Source organism: Nicotiana tabacum, chromosome 19 (genome assembly GCF_000715075.1).
Source record: "Nicotiana tabacum cultivar K326 chromosome 19, ASM71507v2, whole genome shotgun sequence".
In the NCBI taxonomy this organism is placed as follows: Eukaryota; Viridiplantae; Streptophyta; class Magnoliopsida; order Solanales; family Solanaceae; genus Nicotiana; species Nicotiana tabacum.
In genome coordinates, this window is record NC_134098.1 from 30395594 (window position 1) to 30421155 (window position 25562).

A 25562-nucleotide genomic window follows, 5' to 3' on the forward strand; every position below is an offset into this window, starting at 1 on the left:
CTCGTCCAAAGCAGTTCCTAAAACCTCCTAAATTCTCTCAAAGGGTTCCTCCATGATTCTAGGATGAAAACCTAAGATAAAAACATGAATCCAATGCTAGAAACCCCGTGGTGTTTGCTAGATCGTAGTTCTTCATCTTATGGCTGTTTTGGAGGGTTCTTCAAAGTGAAGTAACCTCAGATTTCGTGTTGTTCTTGTTGATCAATTTAATAATCAGTACCTCCTTCATATATATTAGACTAGTTAATTTATCTGCGCTTCGCGCGATCGAACATAATCTTTTGATATATTTAATTGATAAAGAAAATTTATAAAAAATTTATAACATTAAAAATTAGATACAGTTATATAATGTAAGAAATAAATGTGAAAAAAATTAAAATGACACATATATGAGAAAAAATACATATAAAAATAAAATATTAAACTGATCAAATAAAGATTCTTTTGCAGATTTATATTGACAAATTCTCATACATAAATAAACACGTCTTAACAAAAATAAATATGTCTTAACAAAAAATCAGCTTCGCTTTTTCCTTCATAGTAGTATCTTTCAAATCCAATCATCCTTGCTACTATCCACTATGTAGTTCTTGTGAGAACACACACATTCGTATGTTGGACCTACCAATAACCTGTTAAAATGCAGTCATCACCAGCAAATCTGAAGTAACATCAAATTTCAAGAAATCTACTTCTTCAAACTCCATTAATCATTCTTTTGTTCATTATTAGAAAAGCCACATTGTTCGAGGGCTACGACATGATCCCTTCGTATGTTAAGGTTAAAAATAAAAATACATCAAGAAGAGAGACATATTGCCTAACAACCTCCACAAAAGTTATATGCAGATTGGACTATCCAAACCCTTACAATATTTGAAGGATCCTATCTGCTGTCTTTTTTCTTTTTCAAAAAAAAAAAAGATCCAAAAATATGGTTACTGAATGGAGGACTACTCGCATGTACAATTTTGCTGCTATGATTAGGTAAGGCATTAAAGAGGAGCATATGAATTATGATATATTTATACAAAGATATCAACATGTAAAATTACTTTTAACCTTCTTAATTCTGAATGCCAGAATTTCCAACTTCTCCATTTTGATTTTAGCTCTAACTTCTCTTGGAAGCTCTTCAAAAGTATATACAATAGCGAGTCAGGTGCTTCAACTTATAAGCTCCAGTTAGCAATGTAATCTAAAGGAGAATTTGCTTCTCCGAAAAATGGAATACAGATACAGTAGCTTCTTCAAAATATTATAGCTTTCTCCTCTTAATGTCTTTTACCTGTGTGAATGTGTGATAAAATTCCTAGGAGGAGAAAGCACCAACACACAAGCCTCATGTTAGATTCCTCAATCACTTGTTTGTCCCGCTTCTCCAAGCCTACAACAAAAGGCAAGGCTCAATATTTGCTTCAACTCTATATATACTGCATATAAATATATTTAAAGATAATGAAGAGACATAAACATTATCACGCACCAATCATCCGGTTTAAATAGAGAATACAAATTAAATTGTTAGGTTTATGAATAGAACCAAGCCAACATTATAAATTAATTACACCTAATAATATTCTAATAAATTTTAAGCAAATAGGAAAATAGAAAAAAGATCAAACAATAAGATAAATAAACTGATAATTAAAGAAATAAATCAAAATAAAAAGAAAACAAGCCGCTAGAAATTGATGAAAAATGATGAAAAATAAAACTAAAACTACAATAAAAATCATAACTTCGTTGCTACATCCCACAGTCCAGTCTTACTGGAAGCACTAAGCTTTAACCCTTGCAAAGAAAAATAAAGAGTACAACATCGAGGATCCATCGAAATTTTCACAATCTTTATTGCGAACTTCTGTATTCTTCAAAAGGGAAAATACCCATATCCTTCGACTTTTTCCTTTACAACGTTAGGCCAAACATACGGAAAATCATTTGGTCAACATCTAATTTAGTGAAATCTAAATTAGAAGCTAGCAACTCAGCAAACACTTCACAAATGCCTTTTACGATCACTCATCTTCTTTAGAAGTAAGGCATATAATAATATGAACTCATTTCAAAAGAGGTTTAAAACAAAGGAAAGAACAAAGATAAGAAGATCACAAATTTGGACTAACAGATGCCAATCTTATGTTAAACAACTTTGGAATAATAAAACTATCTTATCAGTAGCGTTTAAACTTACCATCAGAATGTACATCTCCATTTAGTGGGAAAGTAACTCTACTTGCCCGTGTATAGATATTGACCACATCAACACAACACGTACCGACAAACTCCCCTGAGCTTCACACAATTCTCAAACGAAATAAAAATATGGATAAATAGTTATTCTTAAAATTCTTATACTAAAATATATCAAATTTATCTTGTCTCTATTCTCTGACCATAACACTATTAATTGTTCTAATTACATTTTCAAGGTTGATATCAAATGAGAAAAGAAAATCCAGCTCAATAAATTAAACATTGAACAAATAAGAGATAATGCATTCTTAAGCAATAAGCCTTATTATACGTTCCAACCGGTTCTCATATTTCAAAAAGTCAAAGAGACCTAACAAATAAAAAAGAAAAAGAAATAAAAAACAAATAAATCAATACCTTTTCGCCATTCGGTTCTCTAATACACCTGTTCAAATTTTAAATAATCAATCCGCATTTTGTGATTTCTTTGTTACTAAAGTAATCAATACAAAGTGACTCCTTGAATAGCTCATTAGCCTATTCTAACAACAAAAGTAACCTTCAAATTTTTATTTTCTTTATTCTTCTCCAACTTCTTAATTATAAGGATAGGCAACACAAAGAAAGGTGTCACACAATCTCTACATACCAGAAGTATGCATATGCGTGTATGTAAATAAATGATTTCCTCGGGTGACATTAATATTTGAAATAAACTCTCAGGAAAAATCAAAGATGTTATCTTCTAGCCAAGATTAGCAAAACTTGAATTGTATGAATTATTTCCAAGACCAAGCCAGCCCCATTCATCAATTACTTGCTAACTACGTTCGAATTCCTTTAGTTTAGAATTCTCCCTTTAATTATTAAAAAGGAAATTTTCCTTCAAACTGAATAGTCCCTGTTAGTCACATTTACTTAAATCTGTGAACTATTCCCTAGTCAACCCTATCTATCCATCGATTAGTTGCAACTATATTCGCAATTTTGCAGTTTAGAATTCTCCCTTTAGTTATTAAAAAGGGAATTTTACTTCAAATAACTTAGTCCCTTTTAGTGACATACTGAAAACCAAAAGAACAAAATATCAGAAATGCCGAAGCAATAGAACCAAAATACAACATCCATATATAAAAGAGGATACAATGTTGGCGGGTCTCTTTGTATGTGTTGTCCGGAAAGAGGAAATAAATTTAGGAAAAAAAATATTAAGCAGAATACAATTTTGCAGAGAATGGGATAATGATAAACTCTAAGGAAAAAAAGAAAAACATTATCTTCTAGTTGAGATTAGCAGAACAAATTGTAGAGAATAGGATAATGATAAAGAAAGTTAGTGCAAGTTTGAAGTTTAGTTTTTTATAGTTTTTGCCGAGAAAATTTCCGGCGAAAAGGTTGTCGATGAGCCAGTAGTAGCACCAACGGCAGTATTCGTATTGTCGAGTTCGGCGGCAAGCCTATAAGATAATCGGAGGCTTGAGAATGTTAGCTTTCCATGAGGACTGTTCAGACAGTCTTTTCTTCCTCAGCGTGAAAGATATAAGAGGAAGAGAAAAAGACGTGACGTTCGGAGGTAGAGTGAGAAATAGGCGTTCCTTTTGAAGAAAGAGAAACAACACATAGATAAAGGAATAACAAAAGGCAAAAATCTGAGAAAATTGCAAAATAGATTTACTGGCAAGTGAGAACCGCCACGTCACTCCCAAGGTCCCTCCTTTATAGATTTATATAGATTTTTAAGGCAAACTACAAGTGTTTACACACCTAACTTGAACACTAAAAGTTGATTCAAGAAGAGAAAACAATACCTATAGTGTTGTGGTGTCATTGAGGATAATTGTGAGCTGTGTTTGGCTGAAATTTCAAGTTGTTGCTACTGTATAAGGTGAGTATAACAGCCTACTAATTGTGCTTAAGCTTTCTTGTATGTTGGTTAAGTTGTTAGGATGATAAACTACAAGATAATGCTTGGATTAGCTTGAGATGTTGTTGTTCTTGATGGATTGATTTGAAAGTTGCTCTTATGAAGTTAAAGTATCTGGAAATTATGAAAAATAAGTTGGCTATGATATTGTTAGTATAATTATCTTGGTTTACATGTCAATCTTATTGAGAAAATTGGTAACTAGAAAAGGAAATTGCTATAAAGCACTTAGAAGTTGTCGACAATGATATTATCTTGTGTTAGCTATTTCGGGTAACTTTAAAATTGAGTACAAGGTTGGAAATCCTTTAAACAGTATTGGTTATTATACTGAATATATTATTAAGTTCAAGAATGAATGATAATAGGGTGGAAGGGTGCTAAAGGGATTCAATCCGAGCTTGCCGCTCGTCGTGATATGTTGATGACTTGTTAATGAGATATTTTATACCCAATTGTTAATGTTGTTCTTATTGTATTGCTCCGGTTGTTGTTTTTGGTATATGGTATTGGAGAAGGCCCTTGTTACAGGGGAGATGCTGCCCAAATTTACATAAACGAGCTACTAGCTTAAGTTACAGACTTAGCCTTTACTCAACACCAATTTTGAATCTCCTTATACTATGGTAGACTGAGTTGAGTTGTTTGAAGAGTTACTTGGAAGCTATTAAGGACTCAAAGAGGTTAAGGTATGTTAAGGCTAAACCTTTCCTTCATTTTGGCATGATGTAGTAACTACATGTGTTTGATAACGAGACATAAAGAGAAGTTCATATTCCTGAATTTATGTACATTGTCCTAGTCTCATAAGTAACAGCATTCTCCCTTATTGGGACTTCATATTCAGTTTAGTTTCGTCTTCTTTCAGCCAAGAGAGCAGAGAGTCTATATATATACAGTATTACTATATTTTCACCACCATCGAGCTATAATCGATAGGCAGGCCCCTATTGGGTAACCTCTGATAGATGATAAGCTATATACCGAGCCTACTATGGCCGAGCGCCTATGAGCGAGCCTAGAATGGTCGAGATATAGAGCCTAGTATGGCTGAGCGCCTATGAGCGAGCCTACTATGGAAGAGCAGTTATACATACCGAGCCTTATAGGGTTGGAAAGCTATTTTACTTACTATATTGAGAGAGTCGAGTCAGTATCAACAGGTAAGCATATCTTCAGTTTATCTTTGACTCCCAGTTACTTTAAGTTATTATATTATCAATTCAGTTCAGCTTTCAGTTATTCTATTATCTTACATACTCGGTACATTATTTCGTACTGACGTCTCTTTTGCCGGGGATGCAGCATTTCATGCCTGCAGGTCCTGATAGACAGATGTACAGCCCCTCCCAACAGACAGAGTCAAACATCAACTTGGTTGGTAAGCTCCACTTCCTTGGAGTTACCAGGTCTAGACCTCAGAGTCCATTTAATATATATAGGTTTGATGGGTAGGTCGAGACCCTGTCCCGACCATGATAAAATTCAGTTATCTCTAGAGGCTTATAGACGAGTCCTGTGTATTTTGTATGTTAGTATTGTGGCCTTGCCAGCCCTATGTACATGTTAGTTTGGTATTGCTGGTTGTAGACATTCATGGTGGCCTCGTCGGCCTTGATTTGTAAGGTAGGCCTCGTCGGCCTAAGTTGAGGGTTACCCCTCTAGAGTTCATGGTTATAGAGTGGTACGCTCGGGCCAAATATGGCACCGAGTGCCAGCCATGCCTCCCCAGGTTTGGGTCCCCAAGTTTTGGGCATGACAAATTTAGTATCAGAGTAGTTCTATCATAGGGAGTCTACAAGCCGTGTCTAGTAGAGCCTTATTTATAGATGTGTTGTGCGCCACATTATTTAAACATGAAGCTACAAGGCATTTAGGAGTCTGTTACCCTTCTTTCAAATCCACATCGTGCTATTGGGCTGAGTCATAAGAGTTCGAGCTAAGACTTATGTTTTCTAATTATATAGATGCTTGCAATTAGAAATATTACAGCTAGCTAGAGGGCTAATACAACAACAGGTAAGGGTATTAGTATAGAGAGAGTTCTTAACGACGTGGCCCTACTTGAGGCCCTATTAGATCATGCATACCAGATGGTGCACTCTAGAATAGTACAGTCAGATATGAATACTAGAACGTTTAAATATATCAAAAGACATGTAGTGGCATACTAGAAGGGATAAATATTTACTCTAGTATGACTCCCGCCCCTAGTAAAAAGAGAATAGTAGGTGACCCGAAGAGCCAGTGAGATGGAGCAAGGGAAGATAAAAGTGAAAGAATGTTTTGTTAAAGTTTTCAGAATAAGGTAATAAACAGAGATATTAGCAGGAGAATAAGAAGAGAGTAAATGAAGCATTACGAGTAAGATGCGATAAAAGGGTGGTAACGGTAAATCATAATATGACAGGATGACATAGTCTATAGTCAAGTAAAGGAAAAGACAAGAGGTCACAGGCCTTGAGACTATAAAAGAGTATAAACCATAAAGTCATATCCTCATTTCGAGAAAATGAGTTGGTGACTCCAACGTAATTACCAGAAGGCTAAGTTAGACCCCCCTCCCCCAGAGTAATAGAAATCAACATAGGCTAGTAAATAAGAAAAAATAATTGAACATGATTTAGGGACCGAAGGATTCGATAATAGTCGGCATTGTAAGAATTTCAGAAATCGTGTTCCGGAAATGATAGAATGGATAACGGAAGAATAACCTTTAAAGGTCATTCAGGAAGACGCTTCCCTAAAGCAAGCAATGTGAGCAGAGTTATGCTTAAGGGTCTAAGTGTGCCAGTTACACTAGGTGTCACCCTCGCGCGTAAGAAATTCAGTTATCCCTGATATAGAAGGGTTACCGCAAGGTGAGTAAGAGTCAATAAAGATGTGAAAAGATGCCAAAGATGAAGAGGTAACTATGGACTAATAAAGGAAGAATGCGGTAAAAAGGCAAAAGGGGTGAGATTGCATTTATTCAGATCCTACAGATATGTTATGACTCCAGAACATTATACAAGCACGATGGCGGGGAGATGCAGTAAGGGTTCCCTCCCAGGATGTTATTGATAAATAAGTGAGAATGAACACTAGATACATAAGGAGCCACTGTGAGAGGTAAGTTAAGACAAAGGAAACAACCCAAGAGAGATTACGTGGAATATAGATATGAGAATGGACCAAAGAGTAGTTAGTAGTTGATTCAGGAAGAGCCTAGTTATGGCTAGACAAGAGGATACAGATAAATCAGCAGATCGTGCAAGATAAACCTAGTGAACCCCGGCATAGGGAATTTAGTCTCGCATATACGACATTATAATCCTTGAGAAATATTCAAATAGGAGTTGAGGTAGTTATAGTTGCCGTAAAAGTGTTGCGAAAATATAAGAGAGTTCCACGGGGGAGACAAAAATAAATTTGAGTTCAGAAGTAACCCTATGAGAACAAGGGCACAAAGGTATGTAACTAAGGAGATTTATAAGTGAGTAAGAACATCAAAAATTCCGTCGGGTATATGATGTGATAAGCTCACAGCTTTACAAGAGTCAGAGAGTCTTCCTTAAGTGCTACAACGAAAGACTAGTTGAGGAAATAAGGAAGAAGGCTTCAACCTAAGCATAGTGACCTAAATAAATAATGTTCTTGTAACAACAGTCTCACTACAACATCGTATGCACTCTATAAGAAAGTGGCACCTATCGTGACTAAGGAACGGGAAGTAAAATCCAAAGTAATATTCGAGATCATATGAGTTGCACAAAATTCCAATATATGTAGGTACTAATATAAGCCAAGTATTCATGCAACAAGTGGCAGAACAACCAAGAAAAGTAATTTCTTACTTTTAACGAAAGCTGAGAAGGCACGAAAGGAATTATTCGATCAATGACCCAAAGTTAGTTAAATTATTAACGCACTTACGATTTCAGAGTGTTATCCATGCAGCATATATGTTGACAATGATACAGTTATAGGAGACTCCAATATAAGTTAAAAAAAAGAATTGAGTCCACGTTACAGGGTCACGACCCGAACTCGGGGAGCGCGACCGACGCTCAATCGAGTAAACCCGGTCAAACAAGCCTGTTAGATGCTTTTGACCCAAACTCACTTATGAATAAAGAGAATACATAATTTCATTAATTAGACAATAAAGAGATCATGTATACAATACCAATACATTACCATTAATTACTTCATTTTAAAGTCTCAAATTACACACATTTTCATGGTATGAAGTGGAACAAGTAATTCAAACACAACATAACTTGTTTGACTTCCCCAACACTAATATACAACCCACATTATGTCTATAGAGCCTATAATAGATACAAAAGAGTACTATGATAGTGCCGGTAATAAGTCCCCGGCTATACCTCAAACACAATACACAAAGAATAAAAGATACATGACCCCGAAATGAAGTGGGGCTCACCAAGTCAGCTGGGAAGAGGGTGTACCGCTATCACTGATCAATGTCTCCTGCTGTGGAACCACCTGCATCTATTGAAGATGCAGCGCCCCCAGCAAAAGGGATGTTAGTACATATAGAATAGTACTAGAATGAATGACAAAACACCCTCTCAATAGAACGATTAATAATACAAGCAAGAACAATCATAATATCAGTGGAAGCCTCAAACAACATCGAACCTCAAGTTAGGACCAAGACAGTGTTCAAATAAATTTCCATATCTTAAGTTGGGAGATCATTAGTACCAATATGCCACCGTTCACAATACCACCGTACTTTTAGCATGGAGTCTGATCACGACCCGATCGGCTAGGCCGTCTCATTCAAGACATCAACCACGATCATAATTTCAATTATAATTTCCAGCACAATCACCACCATGTGTGCGGCATGGCGTCCGATCACGACCCGATCGTCTAGGCCGTCTCACCACAATGATGTGTGGATCGACATCATCCTTTTCTACCAATCATCTTGTTTCATACTTCTTTCACATCATTTCATTTCATTGGCACTAGTGACCATAATTATAAAATCAATCTTGGCACGTCGGCCGTATTTAGTATTTCATGCTCACCTTTTTCACTTTCAAACATCATCATCAACAACAAGGCGTTTCAAATCAATATTTTTAGTACACATGTGAGCAATTAAGATTCTTAGACACATAGAGATGTTTCACAAAATTTTGCATAATAGCCTTCGTTTGAACTTGACTTGAAGTCGAAACATTTTTAATGCACAACCCATACTTTGAACACATGATAAAAGCATTTGGGATACATATTGAACATATATCTTTCAGCACAAGCTTATTCGGAATAGCCAATTTTATAATTAACAACTCGGGACTTATATAAATTACATGAATACCATGGGATTCAATTCTAAGAGAGGAGTTTAGCCAACATACCTTACTTGGGCTTCCCTTAGATTACCACAACGTCCCAACACTTCTAGCAATTCCAGTAAACTAGAGATATAATAAAATTGAACAGTAATTAGGGAGAGATTCATGGTTTCAGCTCATTTGAGCATTTTATCAAACACTAGATGTGCAAATTGGTTACAAGGTTCTTGCACAAGATTTCTTTCACTTCACAACCCAATCTTCACCCATTTGGGCTCAATAATCTTCCCACAAACCTTATTGGTACATGCATGTATACATAATACTCTCACACCCAAGAATCATACTCCCAATCACCCATCATTTACCCCAAACTAATTGAAGACTAGGGTTAGAACCTTACCTCTTGAGTTAAGATCTTGTGAGATTTCCTTATTGGATTTCAAAACTTGGACAAGATATTGATGAACAAAGCACTTGAGCTTCTTCCTCTCTCTAGAACACTCTCACTTCTCTCTAAAAATATCAGATTTTTTCCTTCAAAACGAGCCCCAAAGGCTATTTATCAAAATGGGGTCGGGTTATAAAAATCAGAAATGGACCCTCCGATTCCAAGTCTGCGATCGCAGAGTTGATGTGCGGCCCAAACAATTGACCGCATAATTTATTTTTTTAAAAACAGGGTTGTTTCGGGTTGGGTCTGCGGCCCGCAGACCTGTTCTGCGATTGCATAATGCACCGCAGAACTTCCCTCCAAAAATCTCCATGATTATTCTGCGATGAATTGTGCGGTCCACAAAATGATTATGCGGTCGCATATTGGACCGCATAAAGGTCCTACAATTAACTCAAGTTTTTGCTTCACTATGCGATGCTTATGCGGCTCGCGAAACAGTTCTGTGATCGCGAAACGGACATCAGAATTGCCTTCTTCTACTAGAATCATCAATGCATACGTCTACCTCGGCATCACGAAACCACGAATTTTAGGTGAAATTTTACGGGGCCTTACATCCTCCCCCACTTAGGATCATTCGTCCTTGAATGCGGGTCAAAATTCACCATTAGCACCCAATGTGACTCAGTTTCTATAACACACACCAGCAGTTCCAATTTTTTGACTAACTCCCAAAATTTCCAAAACTTTTGCGAGAGTCTCCCTTGTAATTGGGGCCTATCCACCTGCTAGAGAATCCCAAAACCAGTCCTAACAACATAACCATAACACAATGATGTAAAACAACAGGGAAACAATACCGACCACAATGTCATTAAACATTACGTTACTAAGGAGGAGCAACCTCAACATGAGCTGTACAGGGGAAACATAATTTATAGAAGGTTAGCTTTTAACATCATGGACACAATTACATATCTATTCTAATAAATTATGATACTTCTTATTCATCTCTTCCTCAGCCTCCTAGGTGGCCTCTTAGACTTGTTGGTTTCGCTAAAACACTTTCACAGAGGCAATCTCTTTATTCCTCAACTTTCAAACTTGCCTATCAATAACTGCAACTGGAATTTCTTCATAAGTCAATTCTTCATTAACCTCAATTGTATCAACTGGAATGATGAGTGATGGGTCTCCAACCACCTTCTTTAACATGGATATGTGGAACACCGGGTGCATTAAAGACACCTCTGGAGGTAGTTCAAGCCTGCTCGCCACCTGGCCAATCCTCTGAATGATTCTGTACGGTGTGACATACCTCGGACTCAGTTGTCCTTTCTTACCAAACCGCATTACGCCCTTCATGGGGGAAACCTTTAAGAATACCCAATCATCCTCTTTAAACCCCAAGTCCCAGCGACACACATCTGAATAGGACTTTTGACGACTCTGATAAGTTTTCAACCATTTTGTAATGATCTTAACCTTCTCCATAACCTGATGCACGAGGTCCGGTCCTATCAACTCTGCTTCCCTAATCTCGAGCCACCCAATAGGAGATTTACATCTCATACCATATAAAGCCTCAAACGGTGCTATCTGAATGATAGCATGATAACTGTTGTTGTAAGAAAATTCTATGAGCGATTAATGATCATCCCAGCTACCCTTAAAGTCAAGAATACAAGAGCGCAACATATCCTCAAGCGTCTGAATAGTCCGCTCTGCATGCCCGTCAGTCTGTGGATGAAAGGCTATACTAAGATTCACATGATTACCCAAACCTTGCTAAAATGTCTTCCAAAAACTAGCCGTGAACTGTTCCCCTCGATCAGAAATGATAGAAACTGGAGTGCCATGCAACCTGAGTATTTCTTTGATATGCAACTAAGCATACTATTCCGCTGTGTCGGTAGCCTTAACTGGCAGGAAGTAAGCTGATTTCGTAAGTCGATCCACAATCACCCAAATCGAGTCAAACTTACGAGGAGTGTGAGGTAGTCCTACCACAAAGTCTATATTAATCATTTCCCACTTCCACATTGGAATTTCTATGTTCTGTGCCAACCCACCGGGCCTTTGGTTTCGGCCTTCACTTGTTGACAATTTGGATATCTCGCCATAAAGTCTGCTACATTCCTCTTCATATCATTCCACCAATAGACTTTCTTAAGATCATGATACATTTTTGTAGAACCCGGGTGCACGGAATACTTAGAAGTATGAGCTTCGGTCATGATTCTTTCCCGGAGACCATCCACATTTGGAACACATAGTCGCCCTTGGTACCTTAGTGTACCATCATCTATACCAGGAGAAAAGGCAATGGTCTCAGGTTTATGAATCCCTTCCTTCAATTGTACCAACAATGGGTCGTTGTATTGCTTTTCCTTGACTTCCACAACAAGCGATGATTCAAGAAGAGAATACAACACCTAAAGTGTTGTGGTGTCATTGAGGATAATTGTGGGCTATTTTTGGCTGAATTTCACGTTGTTGCTACTGTATAAGGTGAGTATAACAGCCTACTAATTGTGCTTAAGCTTGCTTGTATGTTGGTTAAGTTGTTAGGATGATAAACTACAAGATAATACTTGGATTAGCTTGAGATGTTGTTGTTCTTGATGGATTGATTTGAAAGTTGCTCTTATGAACTTTAAGTAGCTGGAAATTATGCAAAATAAGTTATCTATGATATTTTTAGTATGATTATGTTGGTTTACATATCAATCTTGTTGAGGAAATTGGTAACTAGGAAAGGGAATTGCTATAAAGCACTTGGAAGTTGTCGACAGTGATATTATCTTGTGTTGGGCTATTTCGGGTAACTTTAAAATTGAGTACAAGGTTGGAAATCCTTTAAAAGGTAGTGGTTATTATACTGAATATATTACTAAGTTCAAGAATGATTGATAATGAGGTTGAAGGGTGCTAAAGGGATTCAATCTGAGCTTGCCGCTCGTCGTGATATGTTGATGACTTGTTAATGAAATATTTTTTTCCCTATTGTTGATGTTGTTCTTATTGTATTGCTCTGGTTGTTGTTGTTGGTATATGGTATTGGCGAAGGCCATTGTCATAGGGGATATGCTGCCCAAACTTACATAAACGAGCTACTAGCTTAAGTTGCAGACTTAGCCTTTACTCTGCACCGATTTTGAATCTCCTTATGCTATGGTAACTAAGTTGAGTTGTTTGAAGAGTTGCTTGGAAGCTATTAAGGACTCAAAGAGGTTAAGGTATGATAAGGCTAAACCTTTCCTTCATTTTGGCATGATCCAGTAACTACATGTGTTTGATAACGATACATAAAGAGAAGTTCATATTCCTGAATTTATGTACATTGTCCTAGTCTCATAAGTTACAGCATTCTCCCTTATCGAAACTTCATATTCAGTTTAGTTTTGTCTTCTTTCAGCCAAGAGAGCAAAGAGTCTATTTATATACAGTATTACAGTATTTTCACCACCATCGAGCTATAATCAATGGGCAGGCCACTATTGGGCAACCTCTGATCAGATGGTAAGTTATATACCGAGCCTACTATGGCCGAGCGCCTATGAGTAAGCCCAGAATGGTCGAGATACAGAGCCTAGTGTGGCCGAGCACCTATGAGCGAGCCTACTACGGCAGATCAGTTATACATACCGAGCCTTATAGGGCTGGAAAGCTATTTTACTTACTATATTGAGAGAGTCGAGTCAGTATCAATAGGTAAGCATATCTTCAGTTTATCTTTGACTCCCAGTTATTTTCAGTTATTATATTATCAGTTCAGTTCAGCTTTCATTTATTCTATTGTCTTACATACTCGGTATATTATTTTGTACTGACATCCCTTTTACCGGGGACGCTGCATTTCATGCCTGCAGGTCCTGATAGATAGTTGGACAGACCCTCCCAACAGACAGAGTCTAATATCTGGTTGGTTGGTAAGCTCCACTTCCTCAGATTTACCAGGTCTAGACCTTGGAGTCCATTTTATATATACAGGTTTGATGGGTAGGTGAGGTCCTGTCCCGACCATGGTACAATTCAGTTATCTCTAGAGGCTTGTAGACGAGTCCTGTATATTTTGTATATCAGTGTTGTGGCCTTGCCATCCCCGTGTACATGTTAGTTTGGTATTGTCAGTTGTAGACATTCATGGTGGCCTCGTCGACCATGATTTGTAAGGTAGGCCTCGTCGGCCTAAGTGGAGGGTTACCCCTCTAGAGTTCACAATTATAGAGTGGTACGCTCGAGCCAAATATGGCACTGGGTGCCGGCCACGCCTCTCCAGGTTTGGGGCGTGACATATACCAGTCCAAGAGTATGATATTTGATGTTCGTTGATTATGCACATATATTCTTGTATATATGCTTTCTGTGTGATACATATTGGACTAGTAGCACGTGATCACACCGTGTGGATTGTGATATTGAGCACGTGGTCACGCCGGGAAGATTATGATATTGAGCCTGTGACCATGCCGGGCGAATTATGATATTGAGCCTGTGACCACGCCGGACGGATTGTGATTTTGATCCTGTGACCACATCGGGCGGATTGTAATATTGAGCCTTTGACCACGCCGAACGGATTATGATTATTAGCATGTGACTATGTAGTTAAACATGTGGATATGGATCCATACCCCTAGGGTTACCTTCTCATGTTTCTTCTTGATGGTGCACACGCGGTTTGAGGAAAACGGATATGTGGTTTGGTTCGGTTATTGAAATTATGAGTAAAATCTGGCCAATGTTTGATTTGGTTATTGCATTTCTTCTTTACTTGCAATTTCCTTGGTTGTTTACCTGATATATTTGCATATCTTCTTTGTATGCTAGATTATTGACTGAGCAAAATACGTTAAGTAATTGTGTGCACAAAAGTAGTTCTTTCTGTGATTCATGACTTGATCATATTATTGTTTTGTACTTGCTGGAATTATGAACTGTACAGGTGATTAGCGAGTATCATTTATAATTCTTGCTTCTATTACCTAAGCCGAGATTTGTTATGATACTTGCTGAGTACATGAGGGTCGGTTGTACTCATATTACACTCCGTACTTAATTGTGTAGATCTAAGTGTTGGACCTAGCCACCAGTAGCCGAGGGTTGTTGCTGAATTATCTTTGCAAAGATGAGGTAGAGCTGCATCTTGACCGTAGTCTTGGCGTCTCTTTTCACTTTTGTACTGTTATCTATCATTCAGACATTATTGTTATTTGGTATTTCAAACTTGTATTTCCGTTTTAGAGCTCATGGCTCTGTATTTACTAGTCCCGAGGGATTTATTATGTATCGACACTATTATGTTATGTTGATGGCTTTAGACTTGTATTATATTTGTCATTTCTGTTATTATGATTTGTCATTGTTATGTTCGGTTTGCCTAGCAAGTGCATCCATCATGACTGGTAGGTGGTTTTGGGTCGTAACAAGTGCATATGGGTGGTTTCAGTCCTAAGAGATTCAGGAGTAATTTGGAACACTTAGTTCCTAAGTAGAGGCATAAAGTTAAGAGAGTTGAACAAATTCTATGGGTTAACGAGCTCATATTGGTAATTTGAAGGTTCCAATAGGTTTGTATGATAATTTCAGACCTATAGGTATGTTTGGTTTAGTACCCGAAGGGTTTGGGCGTGATTCAGATGTATCTTGTGAAAGTTGCAACTTGAAGAACTTAAGAAAGTTTATATTTTGGTTTGGATCTTGATATAGCTTGTTACCATGCCGGGTTGATAACACATTCAATTTGTCCATGCTGCATGTGGATAAGGATCCATCCCCCTATGGTCACCCTCTCATGTTTCTCTCTTGATGGTGTACATGCAAATTGAGGAAGGATGATTCGTGGTTTGGTACTATATTGCAAATTCCATTTCATCTATTCTTGCAATTTACATGATTATTTACCTGATTTAGTTGCATATCATCTTTATATGCTGGATCATTGACTGAGCGGAGTACTTGAGTAATTGTGGGCACCAAGGTGGTTTTATCCGCGATTTCGTAATTTAATCATATAACTGTTTGTTCTTGTTATATTTATGAACTGTACAGGTCATAGCAAGTATCATTTTTAATTCTTGTTGCTTTTACCTCACCGAGTTTAGTTATGATACTTGCTGAGTACATGGGGTCGGTTGTACTTATGATACACTCTACACTTAATTGTGCAGATCCAGGTATCAGACCAGTCATCAGTAGCGGAGTTGCTTGTTGAGCTGATAATCGAGAGACGAGGAAACACTGCATTCTCGAACGCAGTCTTGGCGTCTCTTTTCCTATGTTATGTTGTCTTTATTTAAGACAGTATTGTATATTTTCGTATTAGAGCTCATGACTCTGTATTTACCAGTTCTGGGGGATTTATCATGTATTGGAACTGTTATGCTATATTAAGGATTTATACTTACGTTATTTCTGTCATTTCTGCTATTATGGTTCATTATTATTATGTCCCGCTTTCTTAGCAAGTGTGTTAGGCGCCACCACGACTGTTATGGTTTTGGGGTCGTGACAAAGGGTGTGATGAGATTCGGGAAGAAGGGCAAGTTGATCCCTAGGTATATTGGTCTTTTTGAGGTGTACGAGAGAGTTGGAGAGGTCGCCTATAGACTTGCCATGCCACCTAGTCTATGGGGAGTTCACCCAGTGTTTCATGTTTCCATGCTCCGGAAGTATTATGGTGATCCGTCACAAGTTTTGGATTTCAGAACAGTGCAGTGGATGAGGACTTGACTTATGATGTGGAGCCGATAGCCATTTTGGACCGGCAAGTTCGAAAGTTATGGTCGAATAATATAACATCGGTGAAGGTTTAGAGTTGTCAGCCGATCGAGGAGGCTAATTGGGAGACCGAGCAGGAGATGCAGAGCAGATATCCTCACCTTTCTAAGACCCCCAGGTATGATTCTAGACTCGTTCAAGGATGAATGTTTGTTTAAGAGAGGGAGAATGTAATGACCTGGCTGGTCGTTTTGAGTATTTTAGCTCGTTTTCCCTATTTTATGCTTTACATATGTGTATTTGTGATTACAGGACTTTCTATGGTGGTTGGTTTGAGTTGGGACACTTAGTCCTTTGGTTGAAGGCTTAAGTTGTAAGAGTTGATCAGAGTTTGACCTTTGTGTAGATGTCTCCGGAATGGTGTGTTGATGGTTTCAATAGCTTCGTATGGTGAATTTGGACTTAGGCGTATGTCTAGATTTGGAGATTCCTAGGTTATTTTGGCTTGGATTGGCAAAATTTGGAAGGTTGATAGGTTTGACCGAGGGTTGACTTTGGTGGTATCGGATTTAGATTGTGGTTCTGGGAGTTAGAATAGGTCTGTTGTGTGGGACTTGCATGCAAAATTTGAGGTCATTTTGAGTTGTTTAGGCTTGTCGGTGTATGTTTTGAATTTGGAAATTTGGATTAGTTCCTTAGGCTTGAATTGAGGTGCAATTCGTGATTTTGATATTGTTTGGTGTGATTTGAGGCCTCAAATAGGTGCGTGTTATGTTCTGGGATTAGTTGGGGTGATTGGACGGGTTCCCGAGGAGCATCAGGTATGTTTCAGATGGGTTTCGGATCATTTCACCAGGTTTTGGATTGCTGGTTTTTGATGTATGGTTTCCTTCTTCGCGATCGCGACAAGGAAGTCGCATTCGCGGATGCAAATTTGATGGCAGGTGTGTTTGTTAATCGCATTTGCGAAGGGGAGATTGCGTTCTCAGAGCTTGGGGAGGTAGTGGACTTTCTGATCGCGAGCTGTGCGACGCGTTCGCATAGAAGAGGAGGCCGGTTAGGGCATCAGGCATTTAGCCTTTGCGATCGAGAGTGGAGGACCGCATTCGCATAGGCTTAGCGGGGTTGTGCATCGCGTTTGCGAACAAGAACTCACGTTCGCATAAGGCTTTTCTAAGGCAATGTTTGGATGTGATTCGCGATTACAAGGTTGGTCCCGTGTTCGCGAAGGGTGTGCCTGGCCAGATCTTAAGTACTCTATTTTTAGAGGAGTTTAGTCATATTAACATATTTGAGATAAAGAGCTCGGATTTGGGCGATTTTGGAAGGGATTTTCATGTGTCAGATTGGGGTAATTATTTTTTATTTGGATTTGTTCATTATTCATGATTCTAACTTTGATTTTTGTGATTGATTGATGAATCTAAGTGAAGAAATTGGGAATTTTAGTAAAAACTTTTCTAAAGTAAAAATTAATTATTTGAGGGTCGATTTGAGGTCGGATTTGGATGAAACACATATATTTGGACTTGTATTGGAATGGGTGTTCAGAATTTGTGAGTTTAGTTAGATTCTGAGATGCGGGCCCGTGGTTGAAATTTTGGGTTGACTTCGCATAATTGAGCCAAGATCTTAGTTTTATTGTTTGAGTTGTTTTCTATGGCTTCTATTGATATTATTTAGTTATTTTGGCTAGATTCGAGTCGTCCGAAGGTTGATTCATGTGAGAAGGGCTTCTTAGAGTATTGATTTACCTTGCTTGAGGTAAGTATTTTACCTAAACTTGGTTAAGGCACTAGTTGCCTGAGTTATTTGTGATATCAACGTGCTATGGGTGACCCACATGTGTGGGGTTGAGCCCATATGCATGCACCGAGGTATTTTTCATACTCGGGGCAGTGTTTAGGCTATGATATGCCTTAGATTGACTGCTAAGCTTCATGCTGTGATGGTTCGTATATTTGTAACCATGTTGTGTGCTATTTGAGCCATGTTTGAGGTTACATAGAGGTTAATCTCCTGGTTGAACTTGATAATTGCTACCTTCGTGATGTATTTGCCTGATTTGAGCTATGATAGCACACTTTGCACATGCATACACCTTAGTATGTCACATAACCAGTCCACGAATATGAAATTTTATGTTCATTGATCATGTACATGTATTCTTGTACATCTGCTTTCTATGTGATATGAATTGGACTGGTAGCACGTGATCACTATGTGCGGATTGTGATATTGAGCATGTGACCAAGCCGGGCGGATTGTGATATGAGCCTGTGACCATACCAGACAAATTGTGATATTGAGCATGTGACCATGCCAGACGGATTGTGAAATTGAGCATGTGACCACACCGAACGAATTATGATTATTAGCACGTTACTACGTCGTGCATCGTATGGATATGGATCCATCCCCCGAGGGTCACCCTCTCATGTTCCTTCTTGATGGTGTACACGCTGTTTGAGGAAAACTTGGTTTGGTTCAGTTATTGAAATTCTAAGTAAAAGCTGGCAAGTGTTTGATTTGTTTATTGCATTTCATATTTACTAGTAATTTCCTTGGTTTTTTACCTGATTTATTTGCATATCTTCTTTATATGCTGAATTGTTAACTGAGAAGAGTACGTTAAGCAATTGTGTTCACCAAGGTGGTTCTTTCTGTGATTCATGACTTGATCATTTTGTTGTTTTTTACTTGTTGTATTTATGAACTGTACAGGTCATTACCGAGTATCATTTATTTCTTTGCCGAAGACATGGGGTCGATTGTGCTCATACTACACTTTGCACTTAATTTTGCAGATCCAAGTATTGGACCGAGCCACATGTAGTTGAGGCTTGTTGGTGAGTTATCTTTGGAGAGACGAGGTAGAGCTGCATCTCAACCTCAGTCTTGGCGTCTTTTTTCACTTTTGTACTATTGTCTTTCATTCAAACAGTATTGTTATTTTGTATTTCAAACTTGTATATCCGTTTTAGAGCTCATGACTATGTATTTACAACTCATAGGGGATTTATTATGTATCGACGCTATTATGTTATGTTGATGGACTTAGACTTGTATTATGTTCATCATTTCTGTTATTATGATTCGTTATTGCTATGTTCCGCTTGTCTATCAAGTGTGTTAGGTACTATCATGACCAGTAGATGGATTTGGGTCGTGACAGTGCATATGGGTGGTTTCGGTCCTGAGAGATTCAGGAGTAATTTGGAACACTTAGTTCCTAACTAGAGGCATAAAGTTAAGAGAGTTGAACAAATTCTATAGGTTAATGAGCTCATATTGGTAATTTGAAAGTTCCAATAGGTTTGTATGATAATTTTAGACCTATAGGTATGTTCGGTCTAGTGCCCGAAGGGTTTGGGCATGATTCAGATGTATCTTGTGAAAGTTGCAACTTGAAGAACTTAAGAAAGTTTATATTTTGGTTTGGATCTTGATTCGTAAATGTGTTATTTATGGATGTATTTGAGCCCTTGGATAAGTTCGTGTAAGGTTTATGGACTAGTTGGAATGATTGGATAGGGTCCCGGGGGATCCAATAAGTTTAAGAGTATTCCGGGTAGTTTTGGAATGGCAAAACTGCCGAAAATTGCAATAGTTGTGGAAGCTGGGATGGACTCTTTGAGTCCACCTTTGGTTACAGAAAGTCACGCAAATGACAAGGGGGAGGCAACGCGCCAACTCAGGTGCTAATGTATGGGCAGAATGCTGAAAGCCAGCTTTTGTTATAGATGGTCATTTCGGACCTAGAATTTGTTTTATCATTTTGGGAGTTACACAGTATGGTTTTGCGAGATTTTGAAGGAGATTTCATCTATATCCTTGGGATAATTGATTCTAGCCTAGATCTACGATTATAATTTGAATCTATCATTGACTTTAACTCTAAATCAAGGAATCTAAAAGTGGAAAAAAGGGGTTTTGAAATGTAAGATAAGAAAGTATATTTTGAGGTTTTGGACACTGATTTAGACTCGGAATTTGAAGCTAATCACATATTTGGACTAATAAGGTTATGGGTCAACGAGATCCGACTTTGTTATGAGTTTTGACCATGTGGATCCGGATTAACTTTATGTTGACTTTTGAGATATTGCTAAAAATTGAAGCCTTTTCATTTGGAGTTGATTCCTATAGCTTTATTTGACCTCATTGAGTATTATTTGGCTATATTTTAGACGGTTGGAGATCGAAAATAAAGGAACACACATTTTAAAAGGTTGAAGCCTACTTCGGATAAGGTAAGTATCCTAAATAACCTCGATTTAAGGAAACCTTTCCTAAAATGGAAACATATACAAAATACTACGTGTTAGGGGTGATGTATATGCGAGGTTACGAGTGTATATGCAAGCGCCAAGATTATACCATAATTTTAGATAGAGTTTAGGCTTTTTCTAAGTCTAATTTTGGCCACAAGGTCCCTTTTATTAAATAATGAAAGTCATAAAACTAAAGGCAAAAAGGAAAGAGCGACCTAATCTAGAATGGGAAAGTGCAGAAGAAGAAAAAAATTATAATCTTGAAAGTAGAAATTTCAAGCTTAGAATCAAGAAATGAAGTCCAATCTTTAGATCAAAGGCCGTGTGCGGGATGATAATCGTGTATCTGCAGCTGAAGGTCGTGAATCACTGGTGTAGCATCCAAATTTGTATTGCATAAGCTCGATCATCTGGTATATTCTTTGTCGCATTTCCCATTGATTTTCTATTCTATATTGAGTGATGAATCATGATAACACTTATTTGTGGTGCATGTTGCTGATGTTTTCCTTTTTCGTCCATGGTATCTGTTGTTGCATGCAATCGATTCTATTGTCTCTTCAACAATTTGAGTTCTTCCTAGTTAAATTTTTTGCTTTTTTCATTGTTTGACTATTCTCAATATCGTGTATGGACATTGTAACTTATCACTGTTGATCATCTTTCTTCCTTTAATTTCTAGCTACTTGTAATGACTCAACCGTTCATTTTGTGTATTTGAGACTCGTTTCCCCATTTGATGTTTCCCTTATGTTTGTTTGTTATTTTGTGACTTATTGGGTTGATTAGTTTGGTTTCGGAAAGGTTTTGGGAACACTTAGTCTCCTTTTGGAAGCTTAAGTAGCTAGAGTTAACCAAGGTTTGACTTTTGAGTAAACTCACTCGGATTGGTGATTTGATGATTCCAATAAATTCGTATGGTGATTTTGGATTTGGAGGTTCCTAGAAGGTTTTGTCTCTATTTGCCGAAAGTTGGCAATTTGAAGGTTTGGAGAGTTCATAGGTGTGATTGGGAGTTGATTTTGATATTATCGGGTTCCAATTGGTGTTCAGGGCCTTTGGATAGGTTTATTTAGTTGGTTGGAACTTGTGCAAAGCTTGGTTGTGATGTGGAATGTCTAAGTGTGATTCAGATGTTATTTGTGGTGTTTCGAGCCCTAGGAAAAGTTTGGATTAGGCATATGGACTTGTTGGTGTGATTGGATGGGGCCGCCGGAGGGGGGGGGGATGTTATTCGAGGTGGTTTCTGACAATTTTCTCATGTTTTGGAGTTACTGGTTTTCTAATACATGATAATGCTTCGCATTTGCAGAGCTTGTCTCACAATCGTGGAGAAGAGGAGTTGGCAGGCAAACTTTTGCTCTTCGCATTCGCATGAGTGGTGTCGAGTTCACGTAGGGTTGAGGGAAGGAGCATCATTTTCTCGTGCAAAGTTCACGATGGCGTGGTGTCAGACAGAAGAATTGTCGTCGTGTTCGCGTAGGATGGGCTCTTGGGAATCGCGTTCGCGAGAGGGACTTCACGTTCGCGAAGTGTAGCAGCAACATGAGGTACTTTTTTGTTCTTCGCGATCGCGATTCACATTGATGAGCAGACTATTTTAAGTTGGACTTTTGGGATTTTACCCATTCTCTCTCATATTTTGAACTTTAGACTTTGAGAGCTAGAGATTTTGAAGAGTACTTTAACTACTACGTTGGAGGTAAGGAATTTTTAATTAGATTTGATTTTATATCTTGATTTCTCAAAGATTTCTACACCTAAAATATGAATTTTTAAAGTGAAATTTGATATTTTTGTCTAAAACTTAAGAGGGTGTATTTTGGATATTTGAGGGTCTATTTGGACTTGGTTATGAAATTTAATCATATATGGACTCGTGGGGTTGTGGGTTGTCGGGATCTACCCCTTGACTCGGGTTTTGACCATGTGGATCCACGTTCATTTTGGGGAATTTGATTAAATATTGAAGCTTTATTGTTTGGAATTGATTGCTATGTCTTTGTTTGACGTTATTGAGTTGTATTTGACTAGATTCGAGTCGTTTGAAGTTGGATTTTGATGGTTTGATGATTGTTAATTGATTTGTGCTTACCGAGTGGAGGTAAGTCTCTTGTCTATCCTTATAATAGGGAATTTCCCCCATAGATGATTTATTTGATACTTTCTAGTTGAGTTAGGTACTTCATATATGCAAGGAGACGAGCGTATATGCATGGCCAGATTATGACTATAACCAGATAGAGTTTAGTCTTATATTATGCCTTGTTGAGACTATATGAGTTGTTATTCATGTTTCATTGATTCTATGACTACGTGATGAACTTTAATCACGCTTAGAGATTATATTAGAGTTATGACTTGATTATTTGAACGTGACAAACTTCTTTTACTATGTTGGGCTTTCTACTTCAGCCTTACTCATGCAATTGTCATACTTGATTTATGATTTCCTGATTATTGATTCTTGTTGCTCATGTTTGATATCATGATCGGACTTACGAATAATAAATGAGTATATTGAACTAATATAGAAAGTTGAATTACATGGTTAGCAATAACTATCTCTTATTCATGTCTATATTTATCCGCATTCTATTATTTTGCCCTGGTGTGCCTTTATTACATCATTTCATATGCATATACATGAGTTGGAGAACTAGATATTAAGGAAAGTTGAGGATTTGCACAAAGAACATTATTAGGGAATATTGATTATGGATTTCAGTATTATTAGTGGATTGGGTTGCACACTGCAACGATGTTTGGATATGGATCCTTGCCTCTAGAGTTACGTGATTACTCATATTACTTTGGGCCCCGTGAGCACAAATACTCAGATTAGTATTAGTTTGGACACTTGGCCAGTGTCGGACATGTGGATTGGTACCGCGAGGTATTGAGATTTCATCATGAGCACGCATTTTCATTGGTTTATTTGGTGACTTTGGAAGTAATTAAGATATTGACTTGTCTAAATTGAAGATATTACTATTCCTTTGCCTTTGTATCCATTTTATGAAATCATGCCTTATCTACTGCTTTATTTTATGGTTTTACTTGCTTATCAAACAGCTAGTGAGTATTAGTGACGACCCCTTGCCACTACTTATAACGACCAAATTGGTCGTTTTGAGCATTTGCATTCCGTTCAGCTGTTTGAAGTCTTGAGTAGCTCCGTATGATGTATTATGAATTGTGTGTATCATCGGTTTGGATTTTCAGGTGATTCAAAATTAGTTTGGTAGAATGCATTTCATGTTTGAAGCTTTAAGCTGGAAGAGTTGACCAAGTTTGACTTTCGTGTTCTTGTCCTGGAGCATTTGGGTGTGTCTAGAAGGTTTTGGTAATATTTGGCGAAAGTTAAAAATTTGAAGGTTTGAAATATTCATAAGTTTGACTGGGAGTTGACTTCGATATTATCGGGTTCAGATTGTTGTTCTTGGAGATGGAATAGGTTCGTTATGTCATTTGGAACTTGTACGCAAAATTTGGATTCATTCCGAATTGGTTAGGCTTGAATTGGATGCTTGGTTAAAAGTTTAAAGTTTATGAACTTAAGAGATTGATCTTGATTGACGATTCATAATTTTGATGTTAATATGTATGATTTGAGGCCTCGAGTAGGTCCGTAATAAGTTTTGAGACTTATTGGTATGTTCGGACAGGGTCCCGAGAGGCTCGGGTGAGTTTCGGGGTGGTTTCACACCATTTCTAGGCCATTTTTAGTTGCTGGGTTTTGGCTACAAGGGTGTGCATCGCGATCGCGGAGTTTGGGTCGCGTTCACGAAGCGCAAATTGCTATTTTGGGCACTGTGAAACGCGATCGGGGAAGCCATTTCGCGATTGCGTAGAAGAAAATTCTACTGTCACTGACCCGATTTTGGAAGCTTATATCTTGCAATCTATAAAGAATTTGGAGATGATCTAAAAACAAAAGTTGTAACCCTTTGTGTCTAGTTTACACAAAAGCAAACCGTTTGTCATTTGAAGTTTTGTACAAAAGGTTATGGCTGATATACAACAAGCTGTCTGAGAAGAGTGTGGGAAGGGTAATGGAAATTTGTTCATCGCGATCGCAGGGAAATCGCCACGATCGCGAAGGGTAAAATGTGTGCCAAAAGTTTTTTGAATCGTGATCATGAGTTTGGTGACCACGATCACGAAGGGTACCTCTGGAACAATGTATAAAGTACTCTATTTCGATAGTCTGGGTCATTTTATCATATTTTGAGCAATGGAGCTCGGACTTGGGCGATTTTGGAGGCGATTTTCACCACATGGATTGGGGTAATTATTTTTTACTCGGTTTTGATTGTATTTCATGAATATATCTTATCTTCGATTTTGGCATTTGGATTATGAATTTTAAAGAGAAATTGAGGGTTTTTATCTAAACTCTCCTTAAGCAAATGTTTGAGGTTTGAATGTCGATTTGGAATCGGATTTGAGTAAATTTAGTATGGTTGGACTCGTAATTGAATGGGTTGTTGGATTTTGTGAGTTTTATAGGATTCCAAGGTACAGGCTCGGGTTTGAATTTTTGCTTGACTTTGAGTAAATGTGTAAAGATTCGTATCATTTGGGATTATCATTTGATGTATTTGAGTTTCTTTTGACTAGTTTAGAGCCGTTCGAGGTTGTTACGTGCGGGATGACATTTCTTGAGTATTGTTTGTGCTCGGTATTGGATTTGGCTTCTTCGAGGTAAGTAACATATC

At 37.8% G+C, this 25562-nt stretch overlaps 1 long non-coding RNA gene across 1 annotated transcript; it reads right to left on the reverse strand.

Annotated features, from left to right (window-relative positions):
- Positions 1-431: 431 nt before the first annotated feature.
- On the reverse strand, positions 432-2184 carry LOC142173337 (uncharacterized). Its single transcript, XR_012703098.1, has 2 exons — positions 1295-2184; positions 432-638 (listed from the first exon to the last, which is right to left on the reverse strand). It is a non-coding gene; the product is annotated as an uncharacterized LOC142173337 (long non-coding RNA).
- Between the last annotated feature and the right edge of the window lie 23378 nt (positions 2185-25562).